Source organism: Falco peregrinus, chromosome 5 (assembly GCF_023634155.1).
Source record: "Falco peregrinus isolate bFalPer1 chromosome 5, bFalPer1.pri, whole genome shotgun sequence".
Lineage (NCBI taxonomy): Eukaryota > Metazoa > Chordata > Aves > Falconiformes > Falconidae > Falco > Falco peregrinus.
The window spans coordinates 38,204,344-38,228,491 of record NC_073725.1 but is presented as its reverse complement, the minus strand read 5'-3'; the positions used below and the strand labels follow the sequence as shown (position 1 = coordinate 38,228,491).

Here is a 24,148-nt window from a genome sequence, read left to right as displayed (position 1 = left end):
CTCTTTTGGACCACAGTGTTTGTTGTGGGTAAAGGAGCCTCAATATCCTGCCTACTTTCAGGTGTATGTATCTGGCTTATACCAGAACCCTATCCTAGAACTGAGAAGCATTCGTAAGGCAAATTAAGAGCTATTATTAAAAGCTATATTAAAAGGTAAATTAAAGCCAGACTTGAGCTGATAACATGCACTCACAGCCCAGAAAGCCAACTGTACCCTGGGCCACATCAAAGGAGCGTGGCCAGCAGGTCAGTGGAGGTGGTTCTGCCCCCATACTCCGCGCCGGTGGGGCCCCACCTGCAGCGCTGCACCCAGCTCTGGGTCCCCAGCACAGGGAAGACACGGACCTGTTGGAGCGGGTCCAGAGGAGGGTCACGGAGATGATCAGAGGGCTGGAGCCCTCTGTTGGGGTTGTTCAGCCTGGAGAGGAGAAGGCCCTGGGGACACCTTACTGCAGCCTTTCAGTACTTAAAGGGGGCTTAAAAGAGAGATGGGGACAGACACTTGTTGCAATAGGACAAGGGGTAATGGTTTTACACTTAAAAGAGAATTTTTTTACAATGAAGGTGATGAAACACTGGCACAGGTTGCCCAGAGAGGTGGTGGGTGGCCCATCTCTGGAAGCATTCAAGGTTAAGTTGGATGGGGCTCTGAGCAACCTGATCTAATTGAAGATGTCCCTGCTCATTGCAGGCAGCTTGGACTAGATGACCTTTAAAGGTCCCTTCCAACCAAACTATTCTATGGTTCTATGATTCTATGAAATGTCAGTGAACTAAATCTATTTTTATAAAAGAAAATCTGGTTGCAAAGAATTTTTGTCTTCTACCAAAATTCTCACAGCTCTAATTTCACTTTTGGAAGAGCTGAGTGCAGTTCCCGTTTACATTATCCATCAGTATTTCTGCCTTACAGCCTTCATTGTTCTGGGCTACCACATGCAACCAGCTATCATCACAGCCAGCCTGCCTTCTACAGAGCAGCAGTGAATAACATAATTATTGTTCTGAATGACAAAATTACTGCCGCCTTATCTCTATCTTTAATGACTGTGTTAACTGTGGGCCCCTGTCACCCTTAAAGAGAGACAAATATATGAAGTGTCTGTATTTCATTAATAAAATTATATGAGACTTTCCAAAGCTTCATTAACACTGACATATCGTCTGTGTGGCATAACAGCACAGAGGTGCCTAATCTGCTTTTAAGTGAGACACCTGAAGTACTACAAGAAATTTGGTGCTGGACTCAGTATTTGGATAACATTCATGGCTAAGTCGACTTCAATGCTTGTAATACTCAAGCTGACGTCTCGTTTAGTGGATGCCATGCAGTTCAGCACAACTGAATGTATGCCTACCTTTACTGCAAACAGAAAATGAACATTCAACAAAAATCAGCAAGATTATATGAAAGACTATATGAAAGATATTGTACCCACAGTTCTTTTCAACAGGCACTGTATAAACAACTGGGAAACTCTTTGGGGAAATTGTTTTAAAAACTCCAATATGATCTCCAGGAGTTAAAAAGTGCCCAAGATGGCAGATGGCACATGCCGTGTCTGTAGCATAAATCTGGTGAAGGAATCGGTGGTGCTGCTCTGCCTGCAGAGCACGCAACTTTGCTGCAGTGCAGAGTCTACTCTTTGCCAAGTACAGACCTGTGACCGAGGGCATCTGATACATGCGACATGCTGTCCTGAACCCACAAGGAACTACTGTCCCAGGAGCACACAGTCCCTTCCCGACATGGCTCCTGCCACCACTGCATAGGAGCAAGCCCAAGAGATGGCAAAGTTGCTGCTGCCTCTGTAACTACTCAGCTGCCTCTTTGCAGCATAGACACAGGAGGCCGCCTCAGTGCACTGCTATGCCTACAGCTTGGTCCTTGCCTTCTCTTGCACCATGGTGCTTACTGGTTTTGCATTCTAGAAGTTAACTTTTCAAGCCCCCAGCACTGAGACTGCAGAGCTGAGTCTCAGGGAATCTTATCAGACTTCCTATTCTATGGATGATGCTGTGTAGGCTAGTTGGTCTTAGTGAAATACTGAAATACTCCGCTGATCTGGAAATACAGTATCCGACAAAAGTTTCATATTCTTCATTCATATGTGTTTTGCCAGCAGTTTCTGAATGACACTCATATCTCTCAACAGCGGCTGAACAAGAACAGGGTAGACAATTCCTAGATGCTTCAGAGGGACCTGAATTTTGGAGGGGTGCGTTGCAATTGGGGACGGAATGACTGGGGAGGCAAAAGTGACAAAAATAATAAATATGAATTTCTTTTTCTTCATTGATACCTGTAGCACACTAACATAGCTTTTAAACATTAGGTCTTAAACATAAATGTTTTGGTAGTGTTCTGTTCAGGAGGCTGCGATGACGACTGATAAACAGGATGCTTTATTCAGGAGAGGAGAATATTCCTTCTTGTCATATCAGATTGGTTTTACTATTAAGAACAAGCTTTGACATGATATGAATTCAATTTGGAGTAGAAATGGAGACTTTTAGTTTAGTTTTTCATTTGTGGAATTACAATTCCTTTGTATACCATAGCTTTCTCCTTATTCTGTTCCTCCCATTTTTCTAGTACCCTTAGTGTCTATACCTAAAACTGAGTGAACCTCAAACATTGATTTCTTCTTGAATTTTTCCTTTTCTTACAGCCTCTTTGTTGGGTCACAGCCCTTTAGGATCTAAGTCATGCAAAGGAACTGCTCAGAGAAGAGAAAAACATATTGTAGCTTGTGTGAAGAAAAAACCAACTTTCTATTCCGTATCTTCCTGTCATAACCAGGTCACCAGGTGACACTGGGAGTAATTCATTTTCATTTCTGACCAGTGGCCTGGGGCAAAGTTGGTATTAGCCCGCTTGTCACAGCCACCCAGCACAGGAGGGATCTCTTATTTAGCTTGTTTAAAATAAATGCATAAATAAAAGCTTTGGGTTCAGTGCACCTTAAAACAAACAAAACACAGACCTGCAGGGATCAGCTTGGCTGTGAGCTGGGTGGGGAGGTAGATGTTTCCAGGAACCTCACCAGTGTGTTGGTTGTTGAAGCCTCAGCAGCCAGGTGCAGGGAAACAGTTACCAGATCTTCAGCAAATGAGGCTTCAGGGAAACTGAGCTTTCCCACAGCTCAAAGAGCCACCTGTACCTCAGTGCCAAGAATGTGGCAAGATGCTGAATATGACCATCTGAGTGGAAGTCTTTCATTCAGCTACAGCACTTTTTGGAGAAGCTTCTGGGAAAAAATGCCAGAATGCAAATATTTGTACCCTTCCCCACTGCCTTTCAGTGCAAAGCACAGCATTTTCCAAGGCATGCATGCCTCTTGACTAAGCTATAATCCTGACTGATTCTTTCTTCTTTTCTGTAGTCATTAGTTGAAGTTTAAAAATGCAACTTATTCCTGTTCACGTTAGTCTTATTCCACTCGGAGTCCAAACTCCGGATGGTACTTGCAAGGGGATGAGGACATGAAGTGGCATTAGCTGTCTGTCTGCAACTGAATAATCTGAACCAGAAATCCTCTGTCTTATGCTCCTCTGCCCCATCCTCAAGCCCTGCCCCATTACAGCAATAGTACAGGTCGCTTTCTTCAGCTTTGCTGTGTAGTTTGGCCTTACTGGAGATACTTTTGTCCCAAGATATTCCATACGCTCTCCTTGCTTTACTCCCACTTCCATCACCTTCCGTAACTGGCTTCAGTTCAGACCGTGGCTTTGTGTACACCTCCCCAGGCACTGCTCCAGCACTGCAAGGCCATGCCATGGCACACTGAGATAACCACTGCTAGCTTGGCAGAAACTGGAGTGGGCTAGGAAAATTTTGGTGCTGGATAAACACTTAGTCTCACAGCTAGCTTCTTGATATCAGGAGTAAAAGGCAAGAGGTAGAAAGAACAGCAAACATGAGCCAGGGTATTCCCAGAGCAGGGCTGTGTGCCAGTCTCTACCTTGCAGCATGGAGGAGGCTGAGGAGGTGAGAAGTGCCCTTGGCAGAGTCCCAAAACCCAGGGACCCCACAAGGTGAGCTGGAAAAGAACACAGGAGCTGGGGCCAAACCCAGAGAGCCGGACCAGCTGACTGCTGAAGCATTTCTCTGCTACTGTAGCTGAATGCTGTAGAACAGATTTGTTAGAGAACAATAATGCCTCCTGCCACATTTTGAGAAGTTTGTTGTCCTTTACTATCTGTGCTAATCCAATCTATCTCATTTGGTCCTTACAATATCACCTGCAAATGTGTTTTTCTGCTGTTTCTATTTCATTCTCATTTATCACTAAAAAAACACCTCCTCAGTATTCAGTTCAGCCAACATGAATCACATCATATCCTCTGGCAGATATTATTTGGTTTGCTGTAGCAAAATAATGTTTTTGGAAGAATACAGAAGACTTAAATTATAAAGCATTTCTGTGGTATATATGTGTTGATACAAGATGACTGAGGACTCAGTATAAGAAATCGCAGCAATCAGTTAACCTGAGAACACCTCTGCCTTCTCTCAACATTTACAGTACTGATTTTTAGCTATACTGATGTATTTTGACATCAGAGTCCCAGAAAAAGATCATTTTAAACAACAAAAAACCAATAAAACAAATTCTCCAAGATGCCTAATATGAATGATGTTCAGATAATAGAAATTTCCAAGTAGGCAAAGTACTGTTTTAATAGCATAAGGAAAAGGGATCTCTGCAGCAGCTTAGATGTAGCTCCAAGAGAGGGCTGTTGTTACATGCAGCTGCCTCGTAAACACCATGCTGAGTCAGCCAGGGTGTGTCCAGGCCCTTAAACAATGACATGACAAGATACAGAGAATTACACAGATAGAGGGCAGCTGGGCTGGGTTTTCTGCATTTCCACCTGGGATCTTGGAGCAAGAAGGGAAACCTTGCACAGAATGGCAACAATGCTAGTTAATTTTTAAGTTGTCTCATCTCAAGAACAACTGGAAAGAGATTTCAGCTCTGTTTTAACAAAATTGCCACATTGTACATATCCATGTACATTCTATTCATAAAGGAGCTGGGGACACACGGAACATTGTGACAATACAATGTATATAGTTTTAAATCTGGCTTATTCTAAGTGCTTCTTTTTCATACACATCGAGTTTTTTACTAGCTGACTAGATACATAGATGCAAGATGGAAAGAGCCTGTTTCAAAGTGGCAAGAATGTTTAAAAGACTGCTAAAACACAGGCAGGATTCTGTGCTGGAATCAGATATTCAGCATCTGAATGAGGCTCTTAGATTTCTAAGAGATGGTGGTCTTAGCACATGACTCTTAATAAAAATGTCTTATTAGGACAGACAAATCTGTCCCTACTAGGACAGACAAAAAGTGTACCAAAAACTTGAATAATATATTCATTTTGAAATGGGTGCTGTTTAGAAAATCCTTTCTAAATATTCAGCTTTAATGACAGTATGCATTAGCATTTAGAATAATGAGTTATTTTTAAGCAAGGTAGTATTTATTAATGTTTACAATAGCTTTTGGGGATCCCTTTACTGTATGAATATTCATAACTTTTATCACATAGGGACAGGAATCTCTGGCTTCTATGTATTAGGCAGATGTGGGTATGAAAAAACTGTGCTGAAACTTTTGAAATTCTTTTGGACTTCCAGTGATGTAAACTAGAGAACGATTCAGGAAAGAAAAAAATGACAGCCTCTAAACTTTTGCACAGTGTATGGTTTGGCTATTGATCAAAGCAACAGAGGTAAAAGAAGGAGCTGCAAGAATGCCAGTGGGTGGGCTAGGGACTGCGCCTTCTGTTGTGCTCTGACTACTGTTATGCACTCTTTCTGAACATGCTTACCAATATAACCTGTCTGCAATATTACTTAGGATTTGACTGACAAGGTCTGGCTGGAGCACATACAAAGAAAACGAGCTTCAAACCTATAAACATTCATACTGGAAACTTGACATACATCCAAAACAAAATAGAGGCTTGAATGGCTCATAGCTCAGACACAAACCAGCATTTTGGCTATCTGATAGAGGCCAGAATATAAACATTCATATCAACTACTGCATGACTGTTTTTGAAAGTGAATGCTTGAGAAAATTGCGGCCTACTACCCATTTGTATTGAAGGAGTTCAAATTCCACAGTAAATGACTTATTGTGTACTATTCACCTAGATCTAAAAGGATCTAAGTGGATTAGAACTGCTTATAAAAGGAAATTCACACGATAGTACTTACATAATCTATTGGAGTCTCATGAGAGCAGAGAAAGTTGCAGCTATATTAATATTGTATATTTATTAAATGGAAGGACAGGACTGACAGTCCTAGAGAGAAAGATTTGCAATGAATAATTCTTTCAGAGTTAAATGTGCAAATTAGAACAATTAAACTATAAACCATACAGACATATTTCCAGGCTAAATGTTAGCACCCTGTAGGAATAAGAACAGATCAGTCTGCTGAGAGTGCAACCAGTTTTACTTCAGAGTTTCTCAGTTCATACATCACAGGCTGCGACCTAAAGCTGATTCTCTTCCATGTGACCAGGTAGAGGCCTTTCCTTTACCCACCCCTGTTATAGCCTACATTAGTTCTATATAGGCTAGATAACTGTAAAAGAGGACTAAGACATTTCTTAAAGCAAGGTATAAAAAGATATAATCTCCTTTTGTTCTCCATTTCCTCCTCCCCCACCCTTATAGCCTATTGGATTACTCCCTATTGCCCTAGATGTTTCTCAAAGTAATTCAGTCAGCCTTTGCTCTGCTTTTCAGTCAGCCTTCACCCTGCTTACCTGCTTTCCAGTCTGCCTTCAACACTCACGTCTTACAGTATCCAGATTGTGGAGGCATCTCTTTGCCCTTACTGTCTGTATACCTGAAGTCATGAAGTGTAGTAGCACTTAAGAGGTCTGTTTCACAACTGGAGAGCTCAGATTGCTCACTGCAATGAAGAGCCTGATCTGCTGTGGAAGAAGTTGGAAATAAGAAAAGTTATGTAACACCTAACTCATTTTTCAAAAGCAAATACCAACAACTTAAAAATGATGGGATGCATATTGAAATAGCAAATAGGGGAAGTGAAATTTATGGTGATGTTCACTGATATTTCTCTTTAATGAAGTCATGGTTGCTACTTAGCATCACTGGCTGAAACTTGCACTGAAACACATTATTTATATAAAAGTCATGATGGCCTTAGTCACCTAGAAATTAGTTAGTGGTACCAGAAGTTTTAGTGATACGCTATTAATCAACATAAGTGGAATAATGAACTTTCTGACTTTGTTTTTTTCTGATTTTTTACGTTTGTAGAGGGCAAGTGGAACGTAGCAAGACAGAATAATGCTTTATGAATTTCTTCACACTTTCATAGATTTTTCCATTACTTCTTGCTTGAAAAGAATGTACTATGCTCTGTTCTGGCCCAGGAAAATAAGACTGACAATGATTTTCTGTGTCATCCTACCAACCGCTTACCTGACCAATACAGCAATATGCAGAAAAGTAAAAACCACAAAACAACCAAACAACTTCTATATTTACAAATGGAAAACTGCCAGGTAAGTTTTAAATTGAGGAGCTAAAGTAAGAAGTGACCTCAACAGAATCACAATTTTTAAAGTTTTTTTTTCTAAATTTCAGACATTTTCCTGCCTATTTTTGTTGTGCATACTTCACTCAATATCAGTCGAGATGCTGGGGAAGGATCAGTGATCTTTTGTTCTGCACTTTACTATTGCTTGATGAATTACAGGTGTTAAACAAAGAATGGGAGCCATTATAAATACTATGGAGCATTCCAGGACATCATTTTCATAAGTGTTTTGAGTCAGATTAATGGAAAGACTAGGCGGACAACCTATATGGCCTATTGAAATACTGTGACTTAAATGGCCTTTGGATTAAAATAACATAAATAGGTGGTTTTGATTAAAACACATAAAATGGAGGTTTTTCTTTCCAGGCCACATCCATAAGTCTGGAGATTCACCCATCCTCCACTAAGTTCAACAGAACGATTCCTATCTATGTCTCTGTATTCCTTACAGGCCTGATTTCATTATTGTGAACTTAGAATTTTCAATATCCACATTTTCTGTGCCTTTTTTCCCATCCTGTCTTCTGCTTTTGAAATTGTATGTGCCATCACTTCTCCAGTTCTACTAGAAAGCCCTCTCTTGTTACACTCTAATATCATGTTTTATTTTTTCACACCACATCACATTTATGACTGTTGATTATCTTAGATTAGTGTAGCTTGATCTTTTTCTGTTTGGTGTTTCCAGCTAATGTGCTTATCCCACTTACAGGAAAAATTTTTACTCTTAAACTCATGACATTGCGTGTAACATTTTTTACATTTCATTTCTATTATTTTTGCCTCTGGGTCATCTAGTTCTTGCAGCAGGACACTATGATGTTCATCCATGTTCCCAGTGTCTTCCACCTTGTGTCATCAGCCAGTTTTATTCCCTCATTTCTAATGAGGCCAGGGTCATTAATGAAAACAGTAAATGCGCTGGGTCACTATAGGATTCTGTATCACCATTATGCTCTAGATGAGCTCTTTTTTTTTGCCAGTCTTGGCTTTTCCTCTGCTGTTAGTCTTAATTCTGTGAGAAATGCTGACAGCTACAATTTTCTTTTTGTGAGTGGAACTGTCTAGAAGGTAGCAGAGTCTTGGTCAGGGTGCTTTATCAGAACTGGATATCACAGAGACAAAACAGAGTCCAATTTGACTCTTAACAAGTTCTGCATTTTTAATTCAAGTGAAAGAGCGTTTGTACCTGTTTATTTCCTATCCCTTCCTTTTGATGCTAAATGATACAAGCCTTTTTTCTCTCTGACAGTCCAAGCACTTATAAAGATTGACCTTTACTTCGTTGCTGACAATAAACAAGCTCTGTTTATTTTCTTAGCTCATAGACACCCACAGGGACTTCATACAAAAAACAGACTGTGGCTCTGGAAATTGCACAGGAAGAAATGTCTAACTCAAGGTCTTTTGATTTTACTTGCTAATCTCCATGGGGAGGAACCCCTCTCATCTCTTCTGGACAGAGAATCAAAGACATTTCTTCACTTTGTATGTGAGATGGTCATAGAAGTTGATTATCCCAGCCTTAAAGCTCTAAAATATTTAGGAAAAAAAATAAGACTGGTTGGGAGTCTTAAGAAAGCACTTCAAAATGTACAATATAATTATATTTTGAAAAATGTCAGGTTTTACAAAATTAATTTCTGGTTGAATAAAAGAAAAAATACTCTTGAAGTACTCTGGGTTTTACCATTCCAGAATAGAATATTGATCTTTCCACTTTGAAACAGCTTTTGATATTTTTTTTGAAAATAAGTATATTGTAAAATGTTGACTACTTATTTTGACTGTTTTACAGCTCATCTCAATTTAGGAAGAAGTGATTTATGACAGACAGGTCATGTTTATCTATAGATACATAGTAAATCTTTCTTGTGCACAGAAGGAACTGGTAGAGTGGAGTCTTTTTTTCTGCTTACGGCAGCAAATGCCTTTTGGTCATCATTCTACCCAAAAGCCACTCCCTGAAGCATTTCTGAGGTCTGGATGCCAAGGCCAGCTCAGGCTGTCACCTGAAGCTGAGGCTGGAGATAGTTCTGGGTGCTACTGAGGTTTGGAGCCTGTGCTCTCCCTCTGGCTTGTCATCTGTACCCAGGAAACCAACTCTTTAGACCTCCTGCTATAACTGTACCCATAGGCACTCCTAATCTGCTTTCATAAGTGTTTGTTGGAGATTGGCAGTAAAGACAGAAAGGTCTGAATTTATCACGAAACTGAAGAGGTTATAGCATGTACCTCTCCCTCTTGTAGTGCGGTCAAGGCCCTGTTACTTAACAGCGACAGATAAAAGCATGTGCACAAGTTCATCTGCTCTTTAGCTTCAGAGCTCTCAGTACAAAGCACAAAGTCACTGCCTGATGCCATCGTGAACAGTGGGAATTGTGTACAGTCACACTTGGAGGAATTAAATTTAAAAATTGACATGCTGCAACCTTCTATGCAGCCAGTAGAAAATAGACTGTTAGCAGAAAGGACAGGCTCAAGATGATCAAGTCAGTCAAAAGTGAAATGGTTTAAATGGAATTGAAATGTAGGGGCATCAGAGTACTGGCATTCATAAAAGGTAAACAATCCTTTCTGAGACTGGTGCTGCCATAAGGAGACACATAATGAGAATTACCTGTCACGCTGAGTTAAGTGCTGGTCTGGTTTATTGCCATGCTAGGAACATGCATCTTTTTGCTTACTTGGAATCTAAACAGGTATTTTATCTTAGTTATGTTTAAATGGTCCAAATCATTTAACTGAGAGATTAAGGTTTGAGACACAAACTGGTTTATGTTATCAGAAAGGGAAATCAGGGACTTGCAGTATTATGTTTGTTCTGGTTTTCCTTGAGGTCAAAAGCTACATCTGAAAAATATGCTTTTATTGAAGCACAGTTTTGGAGTGAAACATGAACTCCTTATTGGATTTCTGTAGCCTACAGTATGTAGGAAGTCAGATTAGATAATGGAAAAGGTCCATTTTGAGCTGTAAGAAGTTAAAACTGTCAGAATTGCTCTACAGTGCCACCCAATGACACAGAGAGGTTCATATGAGAGCCTTTCTCAACAGTGTTTTAGCTTGAAAGTCTGCAATACACCACAATCAATACTTTATGTATTTTACAAATATCTTTAAATTGTGTTTCTCCTCTAAAACGTATGAAACCATGCCCTTTTCATTCAAATAGCACTCAAGAAATACAAGCAAAATATATTTGCAAAAGGAAACCTTAGGCATCTGCTATGTGCACGCTAAACAAGCTATTAGTACTTTACCTTGCTGTTGCATACCTGCAAAAGCTATATAAGTTCTTTGGCAGCAAGAAAAACAGAAAACCTGCTATAAGACATAGATCACATTTCAGCATATTGAAAGGAAGTCTTGTAATAAAATACTAGTAAGAATACTCTGCAGGGAAGCAGAAGTCTTGTAACATTTCTCTGGGATGCTGCTGTTAGCTACATTCAGAGATGAATGCTTTCCATTAAAAATCTGTCAGCCCTGGGGATTTCCCTTGTTAACCTTTCTGGGCAATGTGTCACGGTGCCTAAGAGACTACTTTCAAGCCATAGCAAATAACCAGGGTAATTTTCAGGTGTTTGTATTTGGTGTGGTACATCATCAACTATCAGTACTACCATCACCTAAGGAAAATAAATGACTTGAAAATGTTTTGGAGTGAAATTAGTTATTTGTCTTGCTTCTTCTGGGTTCTGTACATTTCTTGACCACAAGAGAATATTTTTGTCACTGAAGTGGTCTTCCTGCGTAGTGTATGGTGTGCTGAACTGTGAACGTATCCTTTAGAAAAAAGTCTAGGAGTCGGTTCAAGCTTTCTGTAACATTCAGCTGTTTGAAACTGTTTCTGCTCACAAAGACGATGTCTAAGGAGCAGCTGCTGAGACAACTGTTGCACTGGCCGGCTCTTGTCACTACGCTGTTCTACAGTATTTATCATTTTCTGATTTGAGTGTGTGTGTCTTGATGTAGCCTCCTTGCATGGTCAGGGCTGTGGACCAGTGCCCCGGATGGACTCAGGTGGGCAGATTCTCCAGTACATGACAGCGGTGTTGGACACCCCTGAACTAGTTTCCAGATAACAGGTATGTCTGCATGACACAGCAGGGCATCCATTAAAGCCATCAGCAGCTGCCCTGAGGTTAGAACTGCAGTGTTATTGTGTAGCTCTGTATTGGGGCCACTTCCAGAGCAGCTTATTCAGTAGTAGTTGGTCTAGTTCCAGCATGACCTTGGGGACCCCTGTGTTTTAATCCATGCAGACAGCGATGTTTTGTTGGCATAATTAGATGCCACCTTGAAAACCTTTGAGAGCAAAATATTCTCTGCCAGCTCGCCTTATGATTAAATGGAATTGTTAAACAATCTAATTACAAGCACTTAGAGAATAATAAGATGGCAAATCAAGAGCTTAAATGTGTTTGTCAAACCCAAACTCCATCAAACCAGTTTCTTTCTTTACAGGGTAAATAGCTTAGCAGGAAAGGTGGCAGTAACAGACATTATACATTTGGACCTAAGAAGAGGTGCTGGCCATGCAGCAAAGAGGTCTGAACTGAACAGTTATAAAAGAGATGCACAGAGAGCTGTTTGTAACAAAGTGTGATGTCAAACGAGAAGATTCTTTCATGTGATGCCCCAGAAAGGTCCAATCTGGAGTCACATCTCATTGATATTTTCATCAGCAACTTGGACAATAGAACGCAGTCTGATTTATAAATGTTTTAATTGACACTAAGCCCTGAGAAGGGCTTGGAGAACAGGCTCAAAATTCACATGACAGGACGTGGCTCAAAAGCAGCTAGGTGAAATTCAATGAAGATATATGTGAAGTACTGCACTGAGAAATGAAATGCTAATAAAAATCAGCAAATGTTATAACCAGATGCATGGATCTAAGCAGATCCTCTGAAATCAGGAAAATTCTGCCCAAGTAACCTGTTCAGCTGGCTACACAGACTAAGTAAGTTCTGGCCAGTGGTAAGAGAGGCTGATGCTTGAATTACTGGACACACATGTGAGTACAGCATTTGGTATACCCCCAGATGAAGGAAGCAACAATAAAGCACTCATTCTCTGTGAAGAATGAGGTCATAGCCTGTGCTTAGATATCCTTCCAATATTTTGTTACCTCAGTTTTGACACAATCTGTGTGAGAATCAAAATCAAACTTCTCATCTGGTGCTAATTTCTTTTTGCTGTAGTTGTTGGAATGGCAATTCTTATTCACTTTATCAGCCTGATAATTGTTACAAAGAAAAAAGGAAGAAAAAGAATTAAAAAAATAATATTCACAGTCCTCTTTCCAGTGATTTTTTTCTATCGCTGTTCCTTCGGTTAAAGGTCTCATGGAAAGTGATTATGTAAATACCAAAATCTGTTACTCAACAGATTTGATCATTAGTAAGTTCAAAGTTACTTCTTAGTCACTTCTTATGAAGGTGAATGAACAGAACTTGTTACTTCTTATATATCAACAGAAGTGTTTCCCAAGTGCCAAGCACTTCCATAGGCACAGTACATACTGGGAGCATTATGATTACACAGGCTCGATCATGTATAAGTAGAATCAAAGGCTGAAGAGCCTGGATTAATTTCACTTTCTTTATGGCCTCATCATGTTGGTGCTTCTGGCTGAACTAGAAAAAGAGATGAGGGTTTGATTCATGTGACCTAGTTTAGACACGCACTCACGGTCGAGGAGCACTGTACACTTGACACGAACGAGACCAGTTTGGTCTGTGTTGGCTTTAAAAGGATTCCAAGGCAGCTAGTTCAGATGTAGATACTTGAGGCTAGGTGGAGATGAACCCTACCCAGGCAGATGTGGGTTATCTGTGGAAGAGTCAGAACTCAACTGGAATTTTCAGGATTAACCAGTAGAATATTTAGTTATAAATGGAGAAACTTTTTAATTAAAATGATTTAGAATTATTAAATATGGCTCCTAGCCATAAACTTACAAGTCTACACAAACACATCACTATAAACACAATACCAGGAAGGGCACTGCATAATTTTGGTACATAGTATCTAAACAGACATCTTCATACATGCTTTGCTGACTACAATTGATCGGAAACTATTGCAGTAACATGAAATACATAGTTATAGTGAAATTTCAGAATTTCAACACTTGTGACAGAACTGTCACAGAGGTATCTGAAATAGTAATGCTGTGAGGGAGTGATCAGGTTTAGCCCAACAAGGCATTATAGATGAAAGATCTGTTGTCAAGCATTCCCCTTTCAACAGTGAGTGCCCTCTTCTAGGTCTCCAGTAAGATAATGGTGACTTTACTGGCAATAGTTCCCAATAGACTCAGACATTTGGTTAAATGTACTGATGACCTGTAAGAATGAAATTAAATTAAAGGAATAAGTAGCTAGGAGTAGAAAGATATAGATACAAAACCCAACATGGTTGAAAAGACAACATTTCTGCATTTGGATAATTATTGTTTTGTCCACAGAAGCAGCCCTTTCATAAAATCTGTATCAAATGCCAGAAGTTGCCTCCCCACTGTAATTGATGATCTGTTGATGCATTGGTGAAAAGAGAACAGTCTTTCTAATGTTTATTCTTTAAAAAGCCCTTATTAGTAGTAAATCTTAAGACTTAGAGGATAGAATAGCTCCCAAAGCTTCAGTGGTCACTGAATGTGAAGTCATGGGAAGGAAACATTAAATATGATTTCACAGAAACTTAAACCACAGTATTTTTTTATGACCTCTGAATTCAGTGATCCTGTTAAGGAAAACCACCATATTTTATATTAGCCAGTTCCCATTTTGTATGGTAAATTGCTGCCTTTTATGTTGATTTGCATTTTAATGTAGCCAAATTCCTTTGGTGGTATAAGTTAAATAACAGTTTTGTTGATTATCTGAAAGCTGGTGTGTTTTCCATTGTTTTGTCTCACCTTCTGCTCCTTCTATGCTTATTTTTTAATAGATAATTCCGACAAAACCTTTTTAACCTCTCATTCCTCATTTTCCTTTGAACAGCAGCCAGTCATCATGAAGACTGATACTGTTTCATGAAACTGTGGGTGGTTATTAATTTGTAGATGATTTGTAAGACAAGTGGAAAGGCCAGAAAAGCTTTATTTTCTTTGGCGTATTGGGTTGTTTCACTGGCATATAAATGCTGCTAATCACCATTTAAAATTGTTCATGGTTTTCCATTCATGTGTAATTACCATTTTAAAAACTAGATGCTATGTCAATAAGATGCAATAAAACCTTATTACAATATTGTTTGGTGCCTTAGAGGACGTAAACTCAAGGAGTGAGAAGTCTAGTGGAGCTGTGGCATTTTGTACATTAAAAGGGGCAAGGACAATTTGTTTTAGGAACTTTTCTAGGAAAAGATCATTCTGAAAGGAATAAAAGTCATGTCTTTCATATAAACAAACAATTGTTTCAACCAAGCCATCCAACATCATATTAAGTGCCATAGAGTAGTATCTAATTAAAACATGTAATCTCACTAAATTGTGTTTATTTTGGAAACTGTATTGCTGCAGCACAACTTCCTAATTCAAGTTAAATTATTTTAATTAATGGGTTTAATTTTGGAAACGTTCAAAGTGAGTGCTGAATCTTTTGAGATTTATGCCAGTTTACTGAATGAAATTTGGTTATTCAGAGCTGATGAGTCCAAACTTTAGGTATTTGTAATTGCCTTTTCCATGTTCTGGAATATATGAATATGTACACTGTTATTACAGTGGGCTCAAAAGAGAAGAATAGAAGGAGAAGATGAAGCTATCATTGTCCTGGAAATGGGACTGACTTTTCAGTAGATGGAAGCTATATTCTTCCCTGTAACCACTTGATGTAGGACCAGCAATTCTCCCACTCCCTTCTAGGGTGTGATCAACATCATTACCAGCTCCATGAAATAAACATACTGAAACAAATTGCAAAGAGACTTTTTTAATGGGAAAGCAAGAGGTCTAAAGTAATAGCAATAAGATCACCACTGTTACATGCTTACTAATCAGGCTCCACAAAGAAAAAATAATTAAAATTACCTTTCTTGGAGTCCTACCGTTTGTGTTTCCTTTGGGCAAAGACAAGATGCAAGATCAAGGCTCAAACGTTTCTGCAATATTTTTGTCTTCACCCAGGAAGTATAAAAAGTTCATTATATGTTCAGAAATATAGGACATGGATTAGATTAAAAAAAAAAAGTGTATATTTTTACATATAGTAAATGGCTCTGGATACTGCACTTTTTGTGAAGTTAAAAAAGAGCAAAAAACCAACATCAGAATTTCTCAAACGACAAAGGGGATAATGAGTGTACACATTATTAAATAAACTTGTCTGCATAGTTCGAGACTGGGAGGAAGCCACCAAGAAAGCTTTTTTCTGTTGCTTTTCTGACACAGACAGAAATGGCGAAGATGTCTCAAGAGGTATATTTCCTGGAGATTTCACCTCAGCATAGAGGAAAGAATGTAGTCTGATAAATCAATTATTTTTGGATTGTAAGTTCATAAGTTCAGACTTCATAGGTCTGTTCCATATCCTGCTTCCTTCCTAATTTCAGATTGGTGAACAAGTTGTTGATTTGCATGTTTTGAGTTTATTCTCCATATAGCCATGTGCTTAGAGTACACATAAAATGGTACCTTACCACACACAGCAGCACACGATCGTGGGTGTCCTTGCAAAACTTTAGCTCTATCATGAAAGCCACTTGCACTACATAATTTAAATTACAGCATATAAACCATTTTCCTAGCTTTCCTATCGTGGACCAGAAGAAGTTGGCATCCATCTTGTGATGTACAGTGGCTGCTATGCTTACAGGGGTGTCATGATTTTTCTGCATGTTCAGACACTATCTTGTTCTAATCCTCAGAACAGGAGGCTGTAGTTATCAAAATGGAGCAAACCCCTGGAGTAACGCACCTCACCAGCAACAACCTCAGAAACAACGCACACAGAAGAAACAGGCAAAAAAATCATGGAAAGAGACCTCACTCAGACACCAGATTTCAAATAATAAAAAAAAATAATGTAGAATTTGAAGTTTTTTGTATAACTTGCCCAGCTTTAAAACTTATTGCCAAAATTTTAAATTCTGCCAGTTGTAAGTATAAAAGTAACTGATGTCTGCATTAACCCTGTCTACGTGTAACGTATTGGCCATCCAGAAAAAAACAAGTAGATTTAAAAGTAATAGGTTATTTTCCCAGTTTTGGACTTTCCTTTTGGCTAACTGAGCTCAGTTTTAGGGAGAAAGGAATCATTGGACTAGAGACCTGAATAATGCAAAAAGAAGCAGAAGTGGTTGTAAATCGGCAGCAAATAGATATGTCAGAAATCAAATTACTTCTGTACTGTGGAAAGCACAACAAACACCGACTAAAGGCCTCTGGTGCCTATTGCCGTCCAGTGAAAGAACTGACTGACACCACAACCCGTCCATCTGTTGGGTTGCCAAGTGCATCATCAGGAACATAAAAGTATGCACAAGCATTGCCATTTCCAATGCAGTGTGTGCAACACATCTCAAAAACTTACTGACAGCAGGTATTGTTCTTACGTCACTGCAGCTTCAGAGTCTAGCTAAATGTCTGGCTAATGGGAGAAGCCCTCATCTGCTCTGATGTTTTATTATGAACTTGATGAGAAATCCTGATTGACCTGGCCACAATAAAAAAAATCCTTGACTTTGTGTAAAATTCAAATTCATCTATTTGCGTTAAATCTCCCAGTGTGTGATGATTTCTGACTTTTGAGGTTTGATCTTCAGGTTATTGTGATATTTAGTCATCAAGCAAATTTCATCCAAAAAGACTGGAAAGGGAAGAAAAGTTAACACAGAGGAGTAATAATAAGAAACCTAGCTAGTGAGGTTTACAGTCAAAACTCAGCCCCAACTTTTCTATAGATTATAATTGTGCCTCAAATTATTCTGTTAGTAACAAATTGAAAAATAAGGACAGTGGGTAAATGTAGAAAGTGAGGTTTTAATAAACTGATAGGAAAGGCTTTTTTTCCAGCAGAGTGATGGTGTAGTTACACATTTACATAGTTGTAACCCTAGGTGTTTCCATGGCATTTGTCCCATTCCTGTCTGCTCCTTCCTAAATTCCAGGCATGATAAATACCTCACAGAAACACGTATTTAGCGTCTTTGCCTGAGTCCCACATTCTTTTCTTTTGTATCTCATCAGAAGAATAAGAAAGATTTAGCTACATTTCCATATAATGCATCAAACAAAAAAGGAATACTAATTTAGTCCTGTTCTTCTGTCTAGTCAGTATAAATGCCAGGCAAAGATCTCATACAGATGTCCAGGGCATAAAAGATCTGGAACTAATAGACACTTAAAAGCATAGTGGAGACTTGGATCCATCTTTGTATCCTTTTTCTTTCCACAATTGAGCAAAAATTTGGTATTTCCACATGAGATGAAAAATAATTCCTTCAACATCACATACTGTTTTTCATAGTCAGTCACTGCTGATTATGCAAGTCTACAAAACATGCATTTATTTAGCTTTTTGCAATGTTTTCATATAACATGGGAACAACTTAAACTTCATGAGTGTTTCAATATGTTTAAAAGCATTAAGTTTGGAAACAAGAAAATAAAAGTAATTTAACTTGTACACCCTTAGCCAAAACTCTACTGAAGATCTCTAGCACTTGGACTACTTCAAGAGCAGCTGCCAGCCCGTTCTGCAGAAGAATCCCAAAGACAAGCCCCCAGAAGACCCAGTTTTAATAAGGACAATGGCGAAATGTGATTCAGGCAGGTGGAGTTAGGACAAGCTGGAGTGGAACAATCACAGTAATGAATATGGAGTAGACACCGTGTACCAGCTGCTTGCCAAGGTCTGGAATTATCAAGGAACTGAAGTGAGATACCCACTTTTATTACCCTAGGCTTATGTTATCGTTGCCTGTGGCAATATTAAAGTAAATAACTCTCTATGTTGATCACTTTTCTCTTCACTAATAGATAAAGGCAACCCAGTGTGACTAGTCTCCTAATTTAAATATTAATTATCCAAAGGTAAGCAGGATGAATTGGGGCCAAAATCTCTTCTCTTCCCCCCCCCCCCCCCCTTTTTTCAGAGTTGAAGGGGAGATTTAAAGGTAAAAAGGTAAAAGTGTTCATGAAATTTTGTGGAAGAACCCTCCTGTACTTAAAAGACAACACACAAAAAAGATCAAAGTGTTTTTGTGGTAAAACCTGAATACAAGACAATTAGAGTTCAGAATCTTTGGCAAAATGAAGGTGGAAGTGGTCTGGAGAGAAGATTATTTACTCAGTTTCTAAGAGATGACAGCCCAGATGGGACTAAGTCTCCAAGAGAGGAATAAAAACCAGGAGACCGCTGCAGGAAGTTGAAGAGGTAGCCATGTAATTCAAGCAACCAGTTTGATTTGTGCAGCAACAGTTTGAAACTTTTCACAGGAGAAAGAGTTGGTTTATGCCAAAGCCAAAAAGAAGACTGTGGGACTGCAAAATTCAAGATGCAGATGTCTGGGCAAAGAAGTAGTGCTGGCTTTATGTTTTGAATAGGGAAAAAGATCTGTTGGATAGGGCTACAGTTCTGAAATATCTCTTAATTTTCACATAGAAAAAAACACCAAGAAATTATGTGTAAGAAACTTTCTGCACAGATAGACAGCTCGACAGGTACTAGACAACCTGACAGGTCTCAATTATAATCTTTTATTCAAACAAGTCTGTATTATCTCTACTCCAAAATAAAAGCAGCAGTGGTTTCCAAGCAATAAGGATTGCAACTTCTTAGGTCTACATAAGCCCTGGAGTTAAACTGAGGACAGCTTCCACAAAAAGTATACAAACAATTTCCTGTAGTTTCAGAATATGTTGGTGCCTTTGAGTCATTTTTTTGGAGTTTCACTCAGACAGCATTTTGATTTAGGGCTTATGGACTTTCCAGCTCTGCTGGTGGCAGGAGTCAGCAGGACGACCTAGCTCATCTGAAATAAATCCAAAGGAAACATTTGATCTTGAGACAGGTTTATTTAAAACATAGGCAGCTTTTACTGACAGGTATCATCCAAATTCATTACAGCAGCGTTTCAAATGAAGAAGCTAAAGAATCTGTCAGCTGCCATGGAAGAACTGTCAATCAGAGAAAGGTCAGGAGCCATATTAGTGAGAACTAAATGGCTACTGTTGAGTGTGTAAACACAGAAATCAATATTGTCCTTCTGAACTTATTGATAATATGACAGTTTGTGTATGAAATAACAGGCACTGTGTCGAAAGCGCAAGTGATCACACCACTCTGGTTTTGAGGAATGCTCTAACAACAGGAAATAATGCTATTTCTTTACCTATCTGTATCAACACCTCTATTTGACTACACTGCTTTAGCATGTGTATGACTATTTATGGTGACTAAGCCCTCATTTTCATGTTAATAGCATGGTAAATTGGGCTGAACATACTGCTGCAAATAGATACCAGAAGATACATCTTTACCCTACATCCTACTTGCCTGTTTATAACTGATCACCAAAAAAGATTAATCTAATGCAGCTTGACCACCTCTTTCTTTTTATGTCTTAGTGTCAAACTGGATTATTACTAGATTTGTTCCATCCAATCAAACTACATCAGTTAGCATTTACAGATCTTAAATCTGCAATATTTTAGTAAACAATATCTTGCTTAAATCTATTTTATAACACATGCTTTGTGACTTTATCTGTCACTCCTGATTATGTAAATGTAAGTTTTTGAAATTGTTGCAGTTAGCAAGAAAGATTTTGGGAAGGATTAACAGTACTAGAACAGCCGAGTTCTTCCCAAGTAGTAATGAAATGGAAAAAGGTCTGACAAGGGCTGACAAGTTTCTTTTCAAAATGTCCTTAATCTAAGGAAATAATATCAGAAAAGAAACTGGCTGTAGTTGTTATATTCTTGAAAACACAAGGTCCTGAAAATAATGTTTGACAAACTTCCTATGCATATAAGTCCATTTTAATAAGTCAGTAATTAATGATTATAGTAAAGGCTTTAATAATGCAAAAATCCAAGAAGAATCATTGCATTTTTTATTCAGTGAAAAAGCAGTGTGAATCAGAAATGACCTCTGGAGATCTATAATCCAGCCTCCCACTTGAAGAGAGCGTGCTGAAAACTAGATCAAGTCAGCCATGGCTTTCTGTACTTATTGCTAATAATAAGCATTTTTCTGTCCCCTTAAGTTTTTAACAGTAACCTAGCAGAAAATATCATTATGTCAAAGATCAGATCAGCTAAAGCTCTGCAAGATACAACAGACGTAAACTGCATGAGAATGGGTTTGTCCATTTAGACAAGCACCTCAAACACATGTACAGCTTTTACCAAAGAAGCAAATCTGTTCCTATTCCAATGTGAAAGATATGAATATAGTGTTCACCTTACCTTCTGTCTTTCACTGATGTAGGTCAAGATTAATCACACTATAAAATCGATATAATTGAATGTAGAATTATTGAGAATATGCCTAAAAATACTCTTTTTTGAAGACCACATATTTCAAGGTAGAAGCTCTTCTGGCCAAACTTTTGAGGTCTGTGATGGAGAGTGCCAGCATTTGCTGAATTAGCATTACGAATAAGCTCTCATATTCTTATGGCTTAGTGAAGCAAGAAATATTGACTTCAGCATTCAAAGCAGTTTAACCTTGTATTTATAGAATCATGCCTGAGTTTTTTTCTCCTTAAATGGCTTTCTGTTTCTGCCATGAACGTGTTCAAAATTAAATCATATACCTGTGACCTGTTCTGCAGCATAGACATGTGTCTTCACATCTTGGTGTTATGCTTCATCCAATTCTGTTTGAAAATTCACCTGCAAAGATGTATTTCTTCCAAAATAGAACATCTTATCATCCCTGCAGGTTAGCCTCTACTTAGAACAAAGATTTGATTCAACATTAAGGGAAGTCACAATATACTGACTGAATCATACTGAATCCTACTCTTGCGATATGAGTTCATGTTAATAAGCAACTGGCAGCTTCTCTAACCTCAGTGAATTCACACCTGTGTACTCCAAAAAACAACCCCCCTGAATAAATTAGAGGTTCCTTTTCGTTTATATCCAATGCAGAGATGTATAATAGTTTTCCTAGTTTTCTAATAAAATAGATTAAATTGCTAAAATGCAAAGGAATAAAATGAAGGATGGCACAACCATGAGATAAAAAACCTCCTAGCTATAATGTAAACAGACCTGTTGGCTTCACAAAGCATAAGAAATTAATTTCATCATGCTGAAGCAAACATTTTTCATGTGAGCAACTGAATCAGAGGAAACTATTATGGTCCTCTTCATCACCATAGAGAGGTAATTCTCACACTAGTATGGTGTTAACTCCCCCCACAATAGTTTGTGTTTTCATTGACTTTTATTACATGCTACACGTATTCCTTAAGTTCTGTCACATTTTAGAAAATCTGACATCTTCACAGTAATTTTATCCCCCTCTGTCAAATTAATGAGATTTCCAGGAGTGTCTAGGCTCTAAAGTGATATTTACAGCAGAAGAGTCAAAAGTTAAGCATTAACTATTAGTCATGAATATTTAATGTAAGTGCTTTTTAAACAGTTTTTAATAATTGAATTCATTAAGGTGTGTGGATGGAAGACATTTTGTCAATCACAGGCCACATTTTAACTATTGCTTTTTTTTTCCTGAAATAATAAAAGTATGGCCAACTTGCATAAATCTTTCAGTATTCTATAGCTGCCTAGGGTCAGAAGAAAGAAGCTCAGAATAGTGTATGTGCCTGCTGCTTACAAAAAATTTGTCTCAGATTTTTTTACCACTGTAAAGCAAAACCACCAAGTGGTTACAGTGCTATTTCCAGAGGTACCTTTGAGGTTACACTTCTGAAGATTGACTATGCCTGAATATGCTTATGCTGGAAGAACTAATAAAGAAGCATGCAAATAGCAGGCGAGCTTTAATTAAAACAGGGTAAAAAGGAAAAGTAAAATTTTAATCAGTGTTCCCATGGTATGGTAGTGAACAAAATTGATTATGTGAACTGTAACACAGTTGTTAAAGATTTCTTATATTTAAATGCTTTCCCAATTCTTTTTCAGTTAAAAAGTAAATTAATGTATTTTGGTTCATTTGGAGTTTTAAGTACTATTCTTCTTTTTTCAGTGCTCCAAAGTGTGAAAGAGTAGATCATCAAAAGGACAGCCATGAAGAAGACAAAGATTTTTTTACCTAATTTTTCCTAAAAATGAATTTTTTCATGAAAATGCATTTCAATAAAAAGTTTTTTGTTTTTGAGGTTTTTTTTTCTTGGGAAAGTGGAACAGTTTCTAGTCAGGAAACAGCTGTGAAAAGATTTGATTAGATGAAATAGTGTTTCTTTCAAGCCCATGGATTTTTCTCTATAACTTAAAAGACATTATAGTTCCATTGCTATGCAAATACTTCATGGGGTTTGTGTTAATGAGTTACTTCAGAGATATTTAGCAGGCGTATTTCTTCCTTGTGGGATAGCTGGTAATTTTGAGTTTACCTTTTATACCCAGTGATAACAATGACAATTTAAAGTGTAGATTAGAGGAGGCCCTGAAGAATAGTGTATGACTGCATAGGTGTGCTCGTTTTGGCTGGGACAGAACTAATATTCTCCATAGTAGCTAGTATGGGCTATGTTTTGGATTTGTGCTGGAAACAGAGTTGGTAATTCAGGGATGTTTTAGTTATTGCTGAACAGTGCTAACACAGAGTCAAGGACTTTTCTGCTCCTCACCTCACCCCACCAGTGAGTACACAGAAGGAATAGGAACAGTAGGTGTAGAAGGAGTTGGGAGGAGACACAGCTGGGACAGGTGACCCAACTGACCAAAGGGATATCCCATACCACATGGCATCACACTCAGCATATAAAGCTGGGGTAAGAAAAAGGAATGTGGGAGACATTTGGAACGATGGTGTTTTGTCTTCTCAAGTCACTGTTATGCATGATGGAGCCCGGCTTTCCTGGAGATGTCTGAATACCTGCTTGCCTAAGGGGAGCAGTGAATGAATTTCTTGCTTTGCTTGCATACATAGCTTTTGCTTTACTTAAACTGTCTTTATCTCAACCTACAAGTTTTCTCATTTTTACTGTTCTGATTCTCTTCCCCATCCCGCCAGGGTAGGGAGTTAGCAAGTGGCTCTGTGGGTCTTAGTTGCCAGCTGGGGTTTAACCACATCAATAGACAAGACTCTAACAAACAAGTTTAAGAAGTTGATTTTCCCTTCTGTTCAGCACAGATGAGACCACATCTGGAGTATTGTGTCTAGTTTTGGGCTCCCCAGTACAAGAGAGACATGGACATATTTTTAGCAAGTCTGAGAGAGGGCCACCAAGATTATGAGGTGGAACATATGATATCTGAGAAGTTGAGAGAACTAGTTTCCTTCAGCCTTACAAGAAGAAATCTACAAGAGTATTTTATTGATGTAATCAACTACCTACTGGGAAATGATATAGAAGCTGAAGCCAGACTCCCCTTGCAAGTGCCCTTCAG

The 24,148-nt window shown here is 38.5% G+C and overlaps 1 long non-coding RNA gene across 1 annotated transcript in view; it reads right to left on the bottom strand.

Annotated features, from left to right (window-relative positions):
• LOC129784618 (uncharacterized) overlaps window positions 1-24,148 on the bottom strand; it is a 39,120-nt gene that overhangs the window by 3,990 nt on the left and 10,982 nt on the right. The window contains exon 2 of the long non-coding RNA XR_008747566.1: window positions 6,797-6,967. This is a non-coding gene — a long non-coding RNA (uncharacterized LOC129784618). The remainder of the gene's footprint in view (window positions 1-6,796; window positions 6,968-24,148) is intronic.